The 15,672-nt window shown below is 41.0% G+C and overlaps 1 protein-coding gene across 1 annotated transcript in view; it reads left to right on the forward strand.

Annotated features, from left to right (window-relative positions):
• The first annotated feature begins 1,251 nt into the window (after positions 1-1,251).
• The window catches only part of ctxnd1 (cortexin domain containing 1), a 34,672-nt gene continuing 20,251 nt past the window's right edge, over positions 1,252-15,672 (forward strand). The window contains exon 1 of the mRNA XM_085773167.1: positions 1,252-1,461. The gene's annotated coding sequence lies outside the window, so the exon portion shown is untranslated. The remainder of the gene's footprint in view (positions 1,462-15,672) is intronic.

The following is a 15,672-nucleotide window of genomic DNA, read 5'->3' on the forward strand; positions in this document are numbered from 1 at the left end:
GGACAAAACAGAAGACTCTCTGCAATATCAGCCTGGATGACTGATGTGATGATTTAATAGTTATGATTTAGTAGGTGTCGCACTCACACTTGCCCGCTCTTGCTCCAACCTTTAATTGTACTGGTTGCCAGGTACGCCTATAGGGATTGGCTAAAGCTAAGCTAACGCTAACCATATTTAACGAGCAGCAGATCTGGTATTGACAGCAGACTGGAAACACATCTGAATCATTTCACACTAACTCACCTGCAAACGTTACAGTACCGTTAGTTAGCATTTTCTCCACAGAGCTATCACGATCCCCCCCGGGTGGAGACCGCCATTCAGACATCCCACCAGTCCGACATTGGCCTCCAATTGTCTAAATGGCAACACTTAATTTTCTATCAAATGTCCCATCATTCCGACAATTTTGGCCTCCTATGGTCGGAATGACTGTATTTTTTTCTTCAAAAGATTTTGCACTGGTTGGGCTTAGGCAATGAAGAAAGTTGGTGAAGTTTAGTAAAAAGACCAGGTAGAGGCTGTCTGCGCACAACCATGTGGGTATTCCTCTATCAGCATGTCTTAAAAAAGGGCGTAGTGCGTTACTCAACAGATGACTACCTGTTGAGTAACGCACATTTCCTTATATGGAAAGCCTTGTCGGAATGGAGGGATGTCTGAATGACAGCATGTAACCATCTCCCCCTGAGCTCCAACGTACCAATGCTGTTGACGCAGAGATTATTTCATGCCGACGTTGCCAACGTAACCGGATGTAAATATTTATATATTTTGGACCCATCAAAATTCATAAAACAATAATTTCTATACTATAAAAAATCTGTAAAATGAATACTTTTATTCTGCACTCCTCTAGATGTTCTGTGATTTAAAACTGTTTTTTTTTTTTAATTAATCGTTTTGATGAAAAAGTTGTAGCTATAACCTTTAAAAATAGTTTTGAATATCTTAAGGTGTTTAAATCCTAAACTGAAGATCTAATGACAAACACAGTATATGTCAAGCTAGAAAGGTGCACAACAGGTTTGGTTATCTCCCTGTGCACACACACACAAACACATCTTTATCAGGGGGTATCAAAGAGTTTAGCAGATATGATGCCACACACACACACTTGCTGCATCTTTCTCGTGGAGCACACAGGCGGTGAGTGAACGTGGAGCAGCAGCAGGGATGAGTGCAGCACTCTGCTCTGCTTAGTTTGTGGGGCTCAGTATGCAGAGAGGGGATGCAGCAGCCAGCACTGACTCTTTCCCCTCCGCTCTCCATCCATCTGCCCCCTTCCTCCCATCTGCCTCCCCTCCACCGGGCTTTCCATTAACTTGCCACGCTCCCACGACTCCTCACCTCCCTCCCTCTCCCTCTCCCTCTCCTCCCTCTCTTTCGTAGCGGTTCCTCAGTGCAGACCGGGAGCTGTCCTACCTTCAGCAGCCGTGCAGGATGTAAGGCAAGCAGGTAAGAAGCCCTCTGATTTTCCTCTTTCCGGCTGCCTCTCTTTCTTTCTTTCTTTCTTTTCTCTTTCTCTGCACTACACAGGCAACAGTTCTCCATGTGTTAGTGAATGTCGTGATGACAGGCTCAGATGTTCTTAAGTGTCTGAGCGAGGATGTTCAGGGAGGCATTTAAGAGCTTTGACAAGTGTGTGTAATGTTCAGATGTGTTTTTCTGCACTGGAGTGAGGAATCATCAGCAAACAGATACAGACTGTGGTTGTAATTGTCCTGTAAATTTTTCTTGGGCTGTTGTTTAGTTGTGTCAGAGACATGGCATAACATCCTAGACTGGATCTGTCAAACACCCCAAGACTGGAGAGCAGTGACAGGTGGCAACTTCCCACTGGCTGTACACCTTCACCTGGACGTCACAAAAATATCAGATTAGAGTTATTAGTTCATATAGTAATGGAAAGTGGTGCTATTCATTCTTATAGAGCTGCAGCCAATGATTATTTGATTCATAATTGAGTCTAGCGTCAGAAATAATAAGATTTTCACATTCCAATGAATTCAGTTGTCATGCTTCAAGGAGATAAAGGACGAAGAAGAAAATATTCACAGTCAGAGAAACTCAATAACTAGTGAATTTATCAGTTCATTAGTTATCAATTGACTGACGTTTAGGTATCTCTCTGGTATGACAACTTTATTCATCTATTGTTGTAAACTTATTCCAGCTGCACATTCAAATGAGAAGACATTTTTCAGTGTCTTCCAAAGCAACTCATAGTTTTCTAATCCGACACCCCCTAACTTATAAATGGATTATATAAGTAATAATCTTTATTATCTGTTTATTCGCCCAGAATTGATATATCATCACCTGGTGCACAGGTAAGGAAGCAGTTGAGACATCCAGAGGACAGAGAGCAGATCTCTCATGCGATGCTGAGCAGAGCTGCTTGACTTACCTTCCATGGGACAGCCGTGAGAAAAAGATGACTGTGGCGAAAGGAACAACAAGCACAGCCCAGTCTGAATAAGAGAGTTAGAATCCAGCAGTTTTATCAGTGCAGTGTCTGCACTTTAATTTCCCCTCTCTGTGCAGCATCATTAAATATATATATATATATATATTTTGCAATTCCAAAATCATCAAGCAGGACAGTTAGATAGGTGGAAGGAGGCTGGGAATCAGGACTGATAGTTTTCTGTTATGTCATGCTTTCCTAGAGGCTTAGTGCCATTCATTCATTCATTCATACATTCATTCATTAGCCATATTGCTGTATCCTGTTAGGGTTGCAAGGGGGGCTGGAGTCAATCCCAAGTCATCAGTCTATCGTAGGGCCGACACACAGAGACAAACAACCTCACACACTCACTTTCACACACCAGTTAGCCCAAGCTGCTTGTGTTTGGACTGTGTGGAGGAAGTTGGAGAACCTGCAGAGAAGCCACGCAGGCAGGAAGAACATGCATCTCCCTCTAGAAAAAGGGCCCCAGACTCAAAATTGAACACAATGGGAATTGAATGTCAACTCATTATCACTAACAATATAGTTAAAATTAAGATCAATATGTTGGTTTCTTTCTGTTTCACTTCAATGGGACATACATCGATGTACAGACTGCGGCAGCACTAAACAATGCCATCATCAGAGCCTCCTCCATCACCATGAAAAGGTATTATTTAAGTTTTATAAGTCCTCCTTGTCTAATGTACAAACAAAGTAAAATCCATAAAAAAAACAACAACTTGGAATCACAGAGTCAATGTGAAGTATCAGAGGAGCTCCTACTCAGATTAATATATAAAACCAATGTCCCCCACACGAGCCAGTAAAGAGTAAAACATAACATTTTAAAACAGCCTCTTACAGCCTCAAACACTCACTTAATAAAAACATTCCTCTTTACTGACGTAGGGAGAGTCATTGATGCTATCATCAGGCTGGACTCCTGGAATCAGTCATCCTCCTCTGTCTCGCTCCAGCTCCACTTCTGACTGGTTTCAAGGGGAACACTAGCATCACCACTGCCATCAAGCACTGCCTTTGCTTCTTTTTATTCTTTTTTTAAAATTTATTTTAAAGGTCCAGTGTGTAATAATTCTAAAAGTTTCAAAGTCTGAATATACTATTTGTATAAGTGTATAATGGCTATAAAATAAAATTTGGTTGGTTTTCGTAGCCTTATAATTCTTCTTTTATATAGCAAGGGTCTTGCTTTGGAGAGCGTCGCCATCTTGCGCCGCCTGTACAGCAGCCCAAACAGAAAATCCAGCCAACCAGAGAGCACGTTTCAAGAGTTTTGCGTTCATAAATAAACCAACGAAGAAGAAGAAGGCGGAAGGAAAGAAGAAGGAGGAGGAAACAGAAGACATATTGTAAAATGGTTTAGATCTTCACCTCATCGCTCCATGCTCCTGAAATACTCCCAGTTGTCCCAGTCGTGGTAAACAAGTTTCTTTGTCCTCAGAGGCCACCGTCACTTATCCGATGAGTGAGTGGGAGCGAGCGAGCGAGAGCTGCAAACTAGAATCTGACCGCTTGATATCATGGTTTTCCCCCCATTTTACACACTGGACCTTTAAAGTTATTTGGAAAGATACAGGCCAATCTCCAGGATGGAGAGAACTTGCTGTTCTTCTCTAGAGGTACCAGGCTGCTCACTTTCCTGCGTCATCTAATCGTGTTGCAAAGGCTGTGCTGAATGTTGCTAACAGTTTACCCCTCTGTTGTAGCCAAACACTCATGAACTGCAGTTGCTTGTGTTGCTTGTGTTGCGTGTGCGTATGAGCGGAGAGCTGCAGGAGTGTGGCTGTATGATTTCATTCTTGCATATACCTCCTCTTGAATAATTAATTGTCCTATGAGCCACGTTGATATTTTGATTTGCCCGTGGTGCTGCAGGAAAACTTGATGATCTCAAAGTGGAAAATCTTAAGATGAGCATAAATGTTGTTAAAGAAATGCAGATGTCAGGTGCTGAGGTGAGGAAGAAAACAAAATCAGCAGGAAATGAGTCAGTTCTGTTTTACTCAGTCTGAGTTAGACTGATCTGGGAGTCTGTTTACAACCTGAGTGATTGTCTGACTGCAGTGTGATTATTCCATCAGATCTCCAGAAATTGTCCAGGTGATGAGAAGGAAACAGACCTGTGCTGTTGTAATCCAGAACCCTCTTTAAAGTTGTTTCGAAGTCCAAGAACCAGCCCGACAAATGTACTTTGTGATTTTCTGTAGATCCTTGTCTTTTGCGCTCTGTCTGCGCTGACTTTCCCACAGCGCGGTGGTGACTTATCTGAAACACCAGGCTGGCTGTGGATGGATTGGTCAGTAAATTGAAGCGACTGCACCGCCTGTAGCAGCTGTAGAGTTTTCATCACTAGTTGATGGGCTCTGGTGTCTAATGAAGACACAAATGGAGTGAGATAATGAAGTGATTATAGAAACCCGTTAAAGCTGACCACATGGAGTTACTTTGCACTCTTCCTGTGTTTTGTGTTAAACTTAAATCTACAGTGAAATTATTTTTTGATCAGGAAATTTCATATATTATATTCTTAATGGGAACAATGATGATGATGTACATACTTCAAACATTCAGATTTAGATTGAATGTTGGTTCAAGTTCAAGTTTAATGGTTCAAGAACTCCATTTATATTTGTATTTAATATTGAAATGTAAACGTTTAGATTCGACATTATGTTATTATTATTTATAAAGAATGGAGAAGAGAAAAGAATGAAATACCTTTTGGTCTATGAAGACACGTTTAAACCATGACCCTACACCCACAATACATCCCATAGGGGGATGAGAATGGGTGGAAGTGTTGGAGTGGAACTTTCTCACTGATTTGTCGAGGCCTGTCAGGTGCCGCCAAGAAGACAATGGTGGAGGTTTCATTGGCTTGCTGCTAAGTGCCAGACAAAAAATAGGTGTGGATTGAAGTTTAGTTTAGTTTAGTTTGATCATATATAATACAATCAGACATAACATAGGATTTCATATTATTGTGTTGATAAAAAAAAAAAAAAACAGTTGAAGCTAACAAGCTTATGCCTACCCTTAATCCTTCCCATTAATTTACCCTTTAAAGCTATTTATAATTTCTAATGATACCAAAACATGTTGCCAAAAATATCTTAATAAACACAAAACATAAGTATATTAAAATATATATTAACCCAATATCCCAACAACCAATTAACCTGTTAAAGCAGAAGTAAGCGATCCGGTCGTTTTGGCTAACTTCTTGTCAGCCGATGGAGTTAGCAGTCCCCGCCCTCGTCCCTACGTCACCACATTCACGCGCATCCCTTGGCTGCACACACAGAGAGGACCGCCCCTTTATGCCGTTCTCTCTCCTCATTGGATAAAGATTGTAGGATACAAGGAAAGTTTTCTCCTCGGCTTACAGCAGAGCAGAGTGACTGACAGACCCGTGTTTCAGACCAAACACTAAGTGATTGCCGTCGAAAGATATAACTATTTAAGACTTATATTAACACAATCATTCTGCTTACTTCTGCTTTAAGAAAGACGAAGATTGAAGTGTGGGTGGCTGTGGCCCAGGAAGTAGATTGTCTTACCCACTCCTGCAGGTTTCACAATAAGCACTGCACACAGTGTGGTCACTGACCTAAGGCTTCTTTAATGTTTAATGCAGTGGTTTAGTTCTTGGGTGTCATCGATGGCATTTGACTTCATAGCTTCACAGATATATAAATTTACTTTATCGAGCCCATAGTGTGGTTTGGTTGAAGTAGAAACTATAAGGAAGTTAAAGCTAAGAGTTTTCTGTTGGAGCCAGTAGGTGGACAGAGGGTGTTCAGCTAAGGAGGTTATCTTTTCACTCGTCTGATTATTTGTCAGCAGAATCATGAAAGAAGTTCTGGACCAATCTGAACTAAACTCGGTGGAAGAATGGGGCTATGTGGGCCAGGCCAGAAACCGATTGATATTGACCTGGATCCAGATTGTTTAATATGAGCTTTCTGAATTTCTGAATTTTCTTCCCCGGAGGCCCGTGTCGTTAGACATCGGCCCCGGTGCAGGTCTGCTCTCTCTGAGGTCCCTCTGGTTTTATGGCTCTGTTATTTCCACATAATTCCTTGACAGTTTCCTGAAGAGAAGTGTGTGTAATTTGGTAAAAAAGGGTTCCATTAATCTAAACCCAAGTGAAGCTGACCCGGCGTGCACTGACTTAAAGATTAGCCTACATTAGCATAGAAATGAATGTGAATTGATTAATTTGAAATCTAATGATTGAGTGCTGTCTCTTGTACGTCCCACTTAAGTGTGTATATAATTAGAAAGAGCAGCACTGGTGTTGCAGGCCATGTTTCAGTAGCAGCATGTCGTCCTAATCTACCCTCTAACTGTCTGACAGACACATGGAGGTGTTTTCCCTCTGAGATATATGTCTTAATTTTACAAAACTGTGAAACACTTTTGAAAAATAAAAGTCAAATCAAATCAGTTTTCATACAAATATAACAAAACATGACAAAAGACTACATGGTATCCAGGGGCTTCAGAATCAACACGGCATGATGACACCTTCTCTCAGACCCTATGAGAGGGGAGAGATAACCTCAGAAATTCCCACAGTAGAATCTCCACATTAAGAACATGTTAATGATGAACTTTCATTTAGTGATGCTGCAATCATCTTTGTTTGTATTACACTGTTGTTACCCATAGATTTGGAATCATTTTGTTTTCAGAAACATTCATCTTTTTATTCCTGTTGGTACACATCAGTAATCACCTTTGACCAGATGCAGTGATTACATACTGAGTCCCAGTTACCTATAGGTGAAAACAATTCATGCTTGTGGCCATATGGCAAAATGTCACAACACATTGATCCGTGTCGGGGTGGCCATACTCAATATTAGTGACTGAGTGACATTTGAAAGAGTAATATTGGACATTCTTATGCATGAACTCCCTTTGAATATGTGTTTCTGGTAGGTTGAAAAATTTAAACAAAGCCCTCAATCCTATTGTTCAATACCCACTCGCAAAGGTTCCAGAGTCATATGGTTTGAAGAGATAAAGTTAAGATAAGCAGATATTATAAACAATATATATATATATATATATATATATATATATATATATATATATATATATATATATATATATATATATATATACACATACTGTATAGATAGATAGATAGATAGATAGATTTCAGATATAGTTTTTATATATTTTATATTAGATGTGGTCTGAGTTTCAGAGCTCCCTGTGTGGCTGCTCTGCTCTTTGTCTGGGTGATTTCTTTGCCTGTGAAGAGGAGGGATGGCCAGGGTCAGCGGTGATGAGAATGATAGTTGAAGACTCCTGGCAGACACTCACTGTCACTCCATTGGGATCAGTGGCCTATTTAGAAATGATTACTACCATCAACGCTGGCCTCAGAACTGGAGATGATGTTTGATGCCAGGGCAGGAAGATGTCTAGAGAAAAAGGAGCAGATTATAAAACACAGTTGCAGCTCCTCCCTTGTAGACATACACCGATCAAGCCTAACATTATGAGCACTGACAGGTGAAGTGAACAACACCAAATAACACTTCATTATGGCACCTGTTAGTGGGTGAACATTGTCCTCAAAGTTGGTGTGTTAGAAGCAGGAATAATGGGCATGTAAGGATCTGAGCCAGTTTGACAAGGACGACTGGGTCAGAGCACTTCATACAGTTAGCAGAAAGCTAAACTGTTGGCAACATTCATCTGCACAACACTTTTAGATATTACAAGTTAGCACAGAGCATGATGACATCCAGTCCATAATCAGCATCATTTTCAGTCCTGATGGAGCTCGGGGTCCTTTTGATGGGTTGACATGACAACTCCAGCACTAAGCAATCTTTAGGAAGAGACAGACTAATATAAAAAAAAACTGACAGAGAAAGTAAACTAAATGTGCTCACCTCAAACAGACCTTACAGAAAAACCACACGAACTTCACATGTGATTCACATTTGATTTTTCACATGTGACAAATTTTGCAGATGTTAATCATGTTATTTGCACATGGGAAAGATGCGGTTTTGGCCCAAATTACAGTCATATACCATGTAGAGCACATGTGTAAAACATCTTACCACATGTGGAAAATGGGTTTCACATAAAATTGGGTCAAAACCACATGTTTCCCATCTGCAAATACAGTAACATGATTTTCATGTGCAAAATTTTTCACATGTGAAAAATCACATGTGAAGTTCATGTTTTCTTTAAGGGATCACAAATACTGAGAATTAAGCTGTAGGTTATATCAGACAAAAAATACTTTGTATGATTATTCATGTGCTTTTGAGTGTCCCGCTAAGAAATACAGAATCCTAAAGTAAATAGAACTCATGAGAAGAGGTACTGGCCTCACTGTGTGGCTGCTGGGCCAGCAATCACAAGGTTATTATATTGGAAAAAAAGCATTGATGATAAGAGTAATGGCTGCACACTGACTCCAAACTGCAAAGTCATCTCGACGCACATATTTTATCACAGAGGGCAAAGGAGAAGAAGACCCAGAGCTGACAATGGGATCAGACTGTTGTTCGTACAAACACCACTGAGGTTTGGAATTGCTGTACAGATGTGCAGTGATATTACAGGTTTCAGAGTTTCATGTAGTAGACTATACTTTGATTGATTTGGCTGTCACAGGTGCCCTTTGGAACAAATGAAGTATGAAATCACACTTTTTTATCAGCTTCCGGAATTTATGAGCCATTGGCAGTTTATGCAGGTCAGGTCACTCTGCAGTTAAACTTATATTTTTGTATTAGTATTGTATGAACAATTCATCACCTTTGATATCTTTCAGCCAATCCCGTGAGTTCCACAGAGATGCCATATGTGACATTTATTCAAAAAGAAATATAAAAGTTTCTAACACAGTACATGAAGTATCCAATGTATATATAAGATCAGTTATTCCTATAGTGTAATATGTTGCAACCATTAATATGTCAACAATACACTACTCACAAAGTTAGGGAAATTCGTCTTTCAGATGAAATTTATGGAAAATGTAAAAAAATTCATTCTACAGTGATACTATAGCATCCCTGTACCGAAAGTATCTTGTCCTTCTGGAAATAAAGATTTTAGACCTGTTGCTTTAACTTGTGGGGTGATGAAATGTTTTGAGAGAGTCATTGTGAATTTCCTCAAGTCTGAGGTGGCACCCCTCCTAGACCCTTTACAATTTGCACGGGGGACCCCCACTCGCCTTTTCTCTTCACGGCCTATACTAATGACTGCAGGAACAGTCAACCTAATAATTTCATAATAAAATTCTCTGACGACACAGTAATTCTAAGCCTGCTGTGGGGCGCAGACTGCCCCTCTGGCTATTTCAGAGAAAGCATGGTGTGAGAACAATCACCTCTTACTAAATGCCACAAAAACTAAAGAAATGGTCTTTGACCCAAAGGCTGTAAGAGTCCATAACCATGTAAATATAGGGGACATGCAAATTGAGCAGGTGTGCTCATAAGTATCTGAGGATACAAATGGACAACATGTTAAAATGGAATGTCCATGTGGACTATCTGTGTGCAAAATTGGCACAACACTTGCACTTTATCCGAAGACTAAGACTTTTTGGGGTGAGCAGGAAAATCATGTCAACATTCTACGACGCAGTGCTAGAAAGCCTGATCAGATACTGTATGGCAGCAGGGTTTGGGTCTCTCTCTGTCCATCTCAAAACTAGGATAGCAAAAATTGTGAATACTGCGATGAAAGTAATTGGTAAAAGTGACCCTCAAACACTGCAGAATATCTTTGAAAAGAAAGTACTACGAATGGCTCAGGGAGTGATGTCAGATCCATCACACATTCTGTTCTCAGAGTATGAGATGTTACCGTCGGGCAGACGCTTAAGAGCTTGTCGCCCCAAAAGCAACCGTTCTAAAAACTCTTTCCTCCCTAATTCTATAGCTCTGTTGAACAAACAGCCAGCTCACGCCAGCATCAACCCTAGGCTGGTGGCCTCCTAATTGGAGGAAGCGTAGCGTAGCTCGAGTTTTTACTCTTGCAAATTTCTTTGATCTTAGGATCTTTTAAATTCCTTATTTATTTTTTTTACTAAGCCAAGCTTCTGTCCTTTTTACTTTACACCTCTCTTTTAGAACTGATAATGCCGACTGCTATGGTTTTGATGCTGTGCAATGCTGCTTCGTCTGTACGTCTATGCCTGTATGTCTGTCACTGTACACATGTCTATTGTTTGTAAGTCTGTCTCGGTACTTATGTCTATTGCCTGCATGTCTGTCGTTGTACTTATGTCCATTGCATGTATGTCTGTCACTGCTTATTGCTGCTTATATGTCTTATTGAATTGTTGCTACACGGTGCACTTTTGCCCAAGACGAATTTCCCCTTTTGGGGACAATAAAGTTTATTTAATCTAATCTAATCTATATCATGAAAGTAGGGCATATAAGTATAAGTATGGAATGGTAAACAATCTATCAAACAATGTATTTAAACAAAAACTAACAAGTTGGGTATACCACAACAAAAAATGTCAGTGTGTCAATAAGATGTCATGTGACCAAAAGATGTCCACTTCTCTGCCTTTCTGTGGCCTCTAATGTTGCAGACCAGGTGCAAGCGAGACACGCACTTTGAAAGTTTTGTGTACCCCTCTTTCCCACCTTTTTCCCACTTCCTGGCGCAAGTGGGAAAAAGGGAAGGGAGAAGGCATGAGTGGCTTTAACACAGACAAGTCAGATCTTCACCAATCAAATTAGCTCCTCTCCTCACCTTAAAATGCGCTGCGGGCGAGGCACGCTGCAGTTTTGTCATTTCGACATGGAATAAGGATACAACAACACCAGACGGCCAAACTTCCCCTCAGGAGGAAACTAATGTTTTGGTCCAGGAGGTCCAAGCTCGCAGTGGCCAAATATATGGAGACACAAACAGACCTCCACAGACTGATGAAGCAGAAGTAGTCTAGAAGGAGGTTACTAATATCATTAATCAGGTTAGCATGGAGGGCTTTGGTGGGATTGAGGTTGGGCTTATTGTGTGTTCAATACCAAAAGCTTCCAAAACGGCAAATATTTTTAGTTGCTTTGGTTGCTCGTCACGTGACTGACATCAAAGTTCGATGACGCTGGTCATTGGGGAGCCGAAGGACAAAAAAAAGAAAAAAAAGGGAGCTGAAGGACGTCTCTATTCTGACAGGTTGCCGCCGAAACGCGTCATAGCTAATTACCCTAATGTTAATCATGGCTCAATTTCTCGTCTGGCGACGCTTTGGTCGCTCAGGTCGCCGGGCTCTCATTGAAAATGAACTGACTTCCGGCGTTTTGACGCTTTGGAAGCTTTTGGTGTGAACGCACAGTTACAGGTAAGGCAGAACATCTTTTTCCACAAATAGTGACACTCACATTTAGTAACTTATATTTAAACCATGTGTAACAAAGATGTGTAGTGTGCACAGATCACAACATGAACAGATACCATAAAAAGCCCCTGTGCTGCCCTGCGCCTGGTACGACATTAGAGCCCTGTCACTCTTCTAGTCTGTCTGTGTCTCTGTTCAACCTGCTGATGACACTCTGTGACACTCTGAGCTCAGTGGACACTTCCCTCTGACAACATCCTGTCTGAAGCCTCCACATGTCCAGGTGCTGTTGATGGATTGTTAGGTGTGGTCTTGGTCTCATGATGTCAGAATGTGAACAGCAGGTTGAAGAGGACTGTATGAACACAAACTGTCATTGAACCAGAACATTCAGTGGTGGACTGTTTTTGTGATTTTGTGGTTCATCACCTTGTTAGAGAACAGAGAGTACTGAAACACTGAACAGTTGGACATGTGCATTCAAAAGTTTAGAGAAGTAAAGTAAAGCTTATAGTGCATTTTAGGTGCATTCTGAAATTTAACCCCGAAGCCAAATATCCCTAACTTTTTCTGAGTAGTGTATATGTTGATATAAAAGTTCTCTAAATGTTCTGCCTAATCATTTTTCATTAACTTTAAATGCCATCTACTCATTCTGGGAAAGTGCTTTTTTATAATATCAGCTCCCAGGGTTTGGTATGGAAATATATTCATGTGTAATATGTCTACAATATTGCCATACCCCCAAATTTATTACTGAATTTCAGTCATACGGTTTCATTTGTCTGTCAAAGTGTAGCACGCTTCCCTGCACAGGGGTCTGACTTTGGTTAACTGCATTGTGTCTTGGATTTCATTTCTGCTCCTGTGTTAATGTAACGGGTCAGTGTGCACGCCCGTCTTGTGCCTCTGGGCTGCGACACGTGACCTGGAGACCTGCAGTCATTTTTCACATGGGAGGCACATAAAAAATACCAAAAATACCAGCAATGTTACATGAAAGGGATAGTTCAGCTTTTTTGAAGTGGGATTGTATGAGTTACAAATGCCCGCGAGCCTGCCTGTGTGGAGGAGTACCGAGGAGTACTGAGTGAGTTAGTAGTTCCAGATAAAAAAAAAACCTTTTTCCAACCGGCAGATGCATTGTAAATTTTTACTGTATATCATACTTGAACTGGTGTATTATTTTGAGACAGGACTTCTCGTAGGCGGAGAAAATACGCTGATTAATTGTCCCTCATTGACAACAGTGTACTGCAGAGCAGAGCACAGAGGGGGCAGAGACCTTTCTACTGCATCTAGTGTACTTAAAGGTACATTGTGTAGGAATTACTCCCATCTAGCATTGCGGTTGTATATCGCAAGCAACTCAATCATATTTTTTATGCTGCATTCACGTGAAATTGGGCATATGGCAGACGGACGACAGCCGCTGCATTATGCTAACGGTATAAACAAGCCTCAGTGTAAAGTTGTCCGTCAGCACAAGGCAAAACAATACACGTGACAATATGTTGTCATGGCGATGTCGTATTGTTTACCTGACCCACGTTTTCTTTCTCTCGACTTCTGTGACTAAAATGACATCTGGTTTGTTACCGACGGCCGTCTGCCTGACTGCAGGTGAATGCAGCATCAGTGTAACACTCCATTCCTCCTCACTGCGTTACCGCGGTGACTTTTCACAGACGCCACCTCGACCTGAGCCGACAGCTCCGGTGTCTCCGCTGAGTTTCCGTGGTTTCCGTCACGCTGACACTGAATGTAAAAACATGGCGACACCACATGGCAGCCAGCACCGAGCTTACCCGCTCCATGTAGATATGAATGATATGAACGGCAAATTCAGAGCTTACCGGAACACTTCAGTTTGTTGATGGGGGGGATTACTGATTAATGAAAAACATACTTTTGAACCAAATAATCGATTTTCGTGAATAGATAACAGGAGAAGTTATACAATGTACCTTTAATGGGCATTTGTAGCTAATACAACCCCACTTCAACTGAACTGAACTATCTCTTTAAACAGACAGAATCCACTGTAGCTATGTCTAAAACAACCATTTGTTTTTTTTGACAGCTGCTAATATTTACTCACACATCCTATCAAAACACTCAAATCGATCAAACATAGAAATCAGATGTGCAAGATCATATGACAGGTCATCAAACATCCAAAACTCAGAAACATCAGATAAATGTTGTTTAAACTGATTCACAAAAGAAACATCATCAGGTTTGGACTGTAAATGGTTAAAAAGCTGCAGTGTCACTCTCACCACTCACCGTTCCACCCTGCTGTTTCAGTGCATGTGGTTGTGAAATGCATTATGTCAATGAACAATGAGTGTCCCTCACAAAAACAGAAGTGCAATAATGTGTGTGTGTGTGTGTGTGTGTCACTGGATGAGTCATGCTGACCCACATCAAGATCAAAGTTTAGTGACACTACCCACTGTTCTCACTGCACGTCGCGATGCGCCTCTATGCGTATGAGTGTGTATATTTTGTGAGTGTGTGCTTTTTGAAAGACAGTCAAGTCATACTGTAGTTTGACCTCTAGGTGAACACCTGTTGCTGATACAGTGGACCTTAAAGGAACATAGCAACATTCTGTGTTTGCGATAAAGTTACATGGATTGATAAATATCATTGTCATTGAGGCTTTGACAGTATCACACAACACCCTCCTTCCTGTGAGTGTGGCACTGGTAGTGGTGCAGGCAGGTGATGGACCTGTTATGGCTCTGGTCTGCTCCACTGTCAACATTTTGTTTTATGTGTAAAAAGGCAGGACAAAGTTATTAAAGTGCTGCACCATCCAAAACAACAAATCGAACACACTCATCACGGCACCAGGGAACACTACTGTCCTGGTGTTTTTTAGGGGGTTGTGCTTCAGTGGTCAGTAAGGCAACTGCCAGGGGCCCCAGGCTGTTAGAGGGCCTCCTAAGGGGGTGGCGTGGGCAGGGGCTGTTCTCCTTAAACAACTAATGGATGATTTGTAATGACACCCCAGTAGGAATCCACTGTAGACGGGGCCCTGCGTTATTCCCTGAAGGATCTGCAATGACATTTCAGAAGACATGTTGCTTTGCAATGTTATTTTCACTGCCTACACATAAATGTGATACACGTACATATATCACATTTCTATATATGACATATGCACAAATATATATATATAATATAACACATTATATGTGATAGTAATATAACTGACATAGTGTACTATATGGCATCATCACCCTTAAAGTAGGGACACATGTGTCATAATATTACATTGCCATATGGGTGTACAAGATAATTGAATTAAAGTAAACTGACTGTAATGACCTATATAATAATCCATTTGAAACATCTCAAGTGTTAAAGGAAGTGCAGTTCTAAACCCATGCAGTAGACTGATCACTGGGATGAAGCTTAGTCCACACTATGTCATTTTAAAACTCTGCTTCCTCCCACAGTCCAAGCGCACACACACACACACACACACACACACACACACACACACACACACACACACACACACACACACACACACACACACACACACAAACACTCACACACACAAACACTCACACACACACACACACACACACACACACACACACACACACACACACACACACACACACACAGTGTAACTGGCAACTCACAATTGCCTGTAGGTGCAACGTAAGTGTGTTTTGTTGTTTGCCTTCATAAGTCTACACCCAGTGTTGGCAGGGATTGGCAGATGGTTCAGCATCAGTATGTATAGTATACATAATAATAATCAAAATTGTCTTCAAGAAAATAAATAAAAAAACAATTAATTTACATTTATGTTTCT

This window comes from Trachurus japonicus, chromosome 3 (genome assembly GCF_045865225.1).
Source record: "Trachurus japonicus isolate A0001 chromosome 3, Traja_1.0".
Lineage (NCBI taxonomy): Eukaryota > Metazoa > Chordata > Actinopteri > Carangiformes > Carangidae > Trachurus > Trachurus japonicus.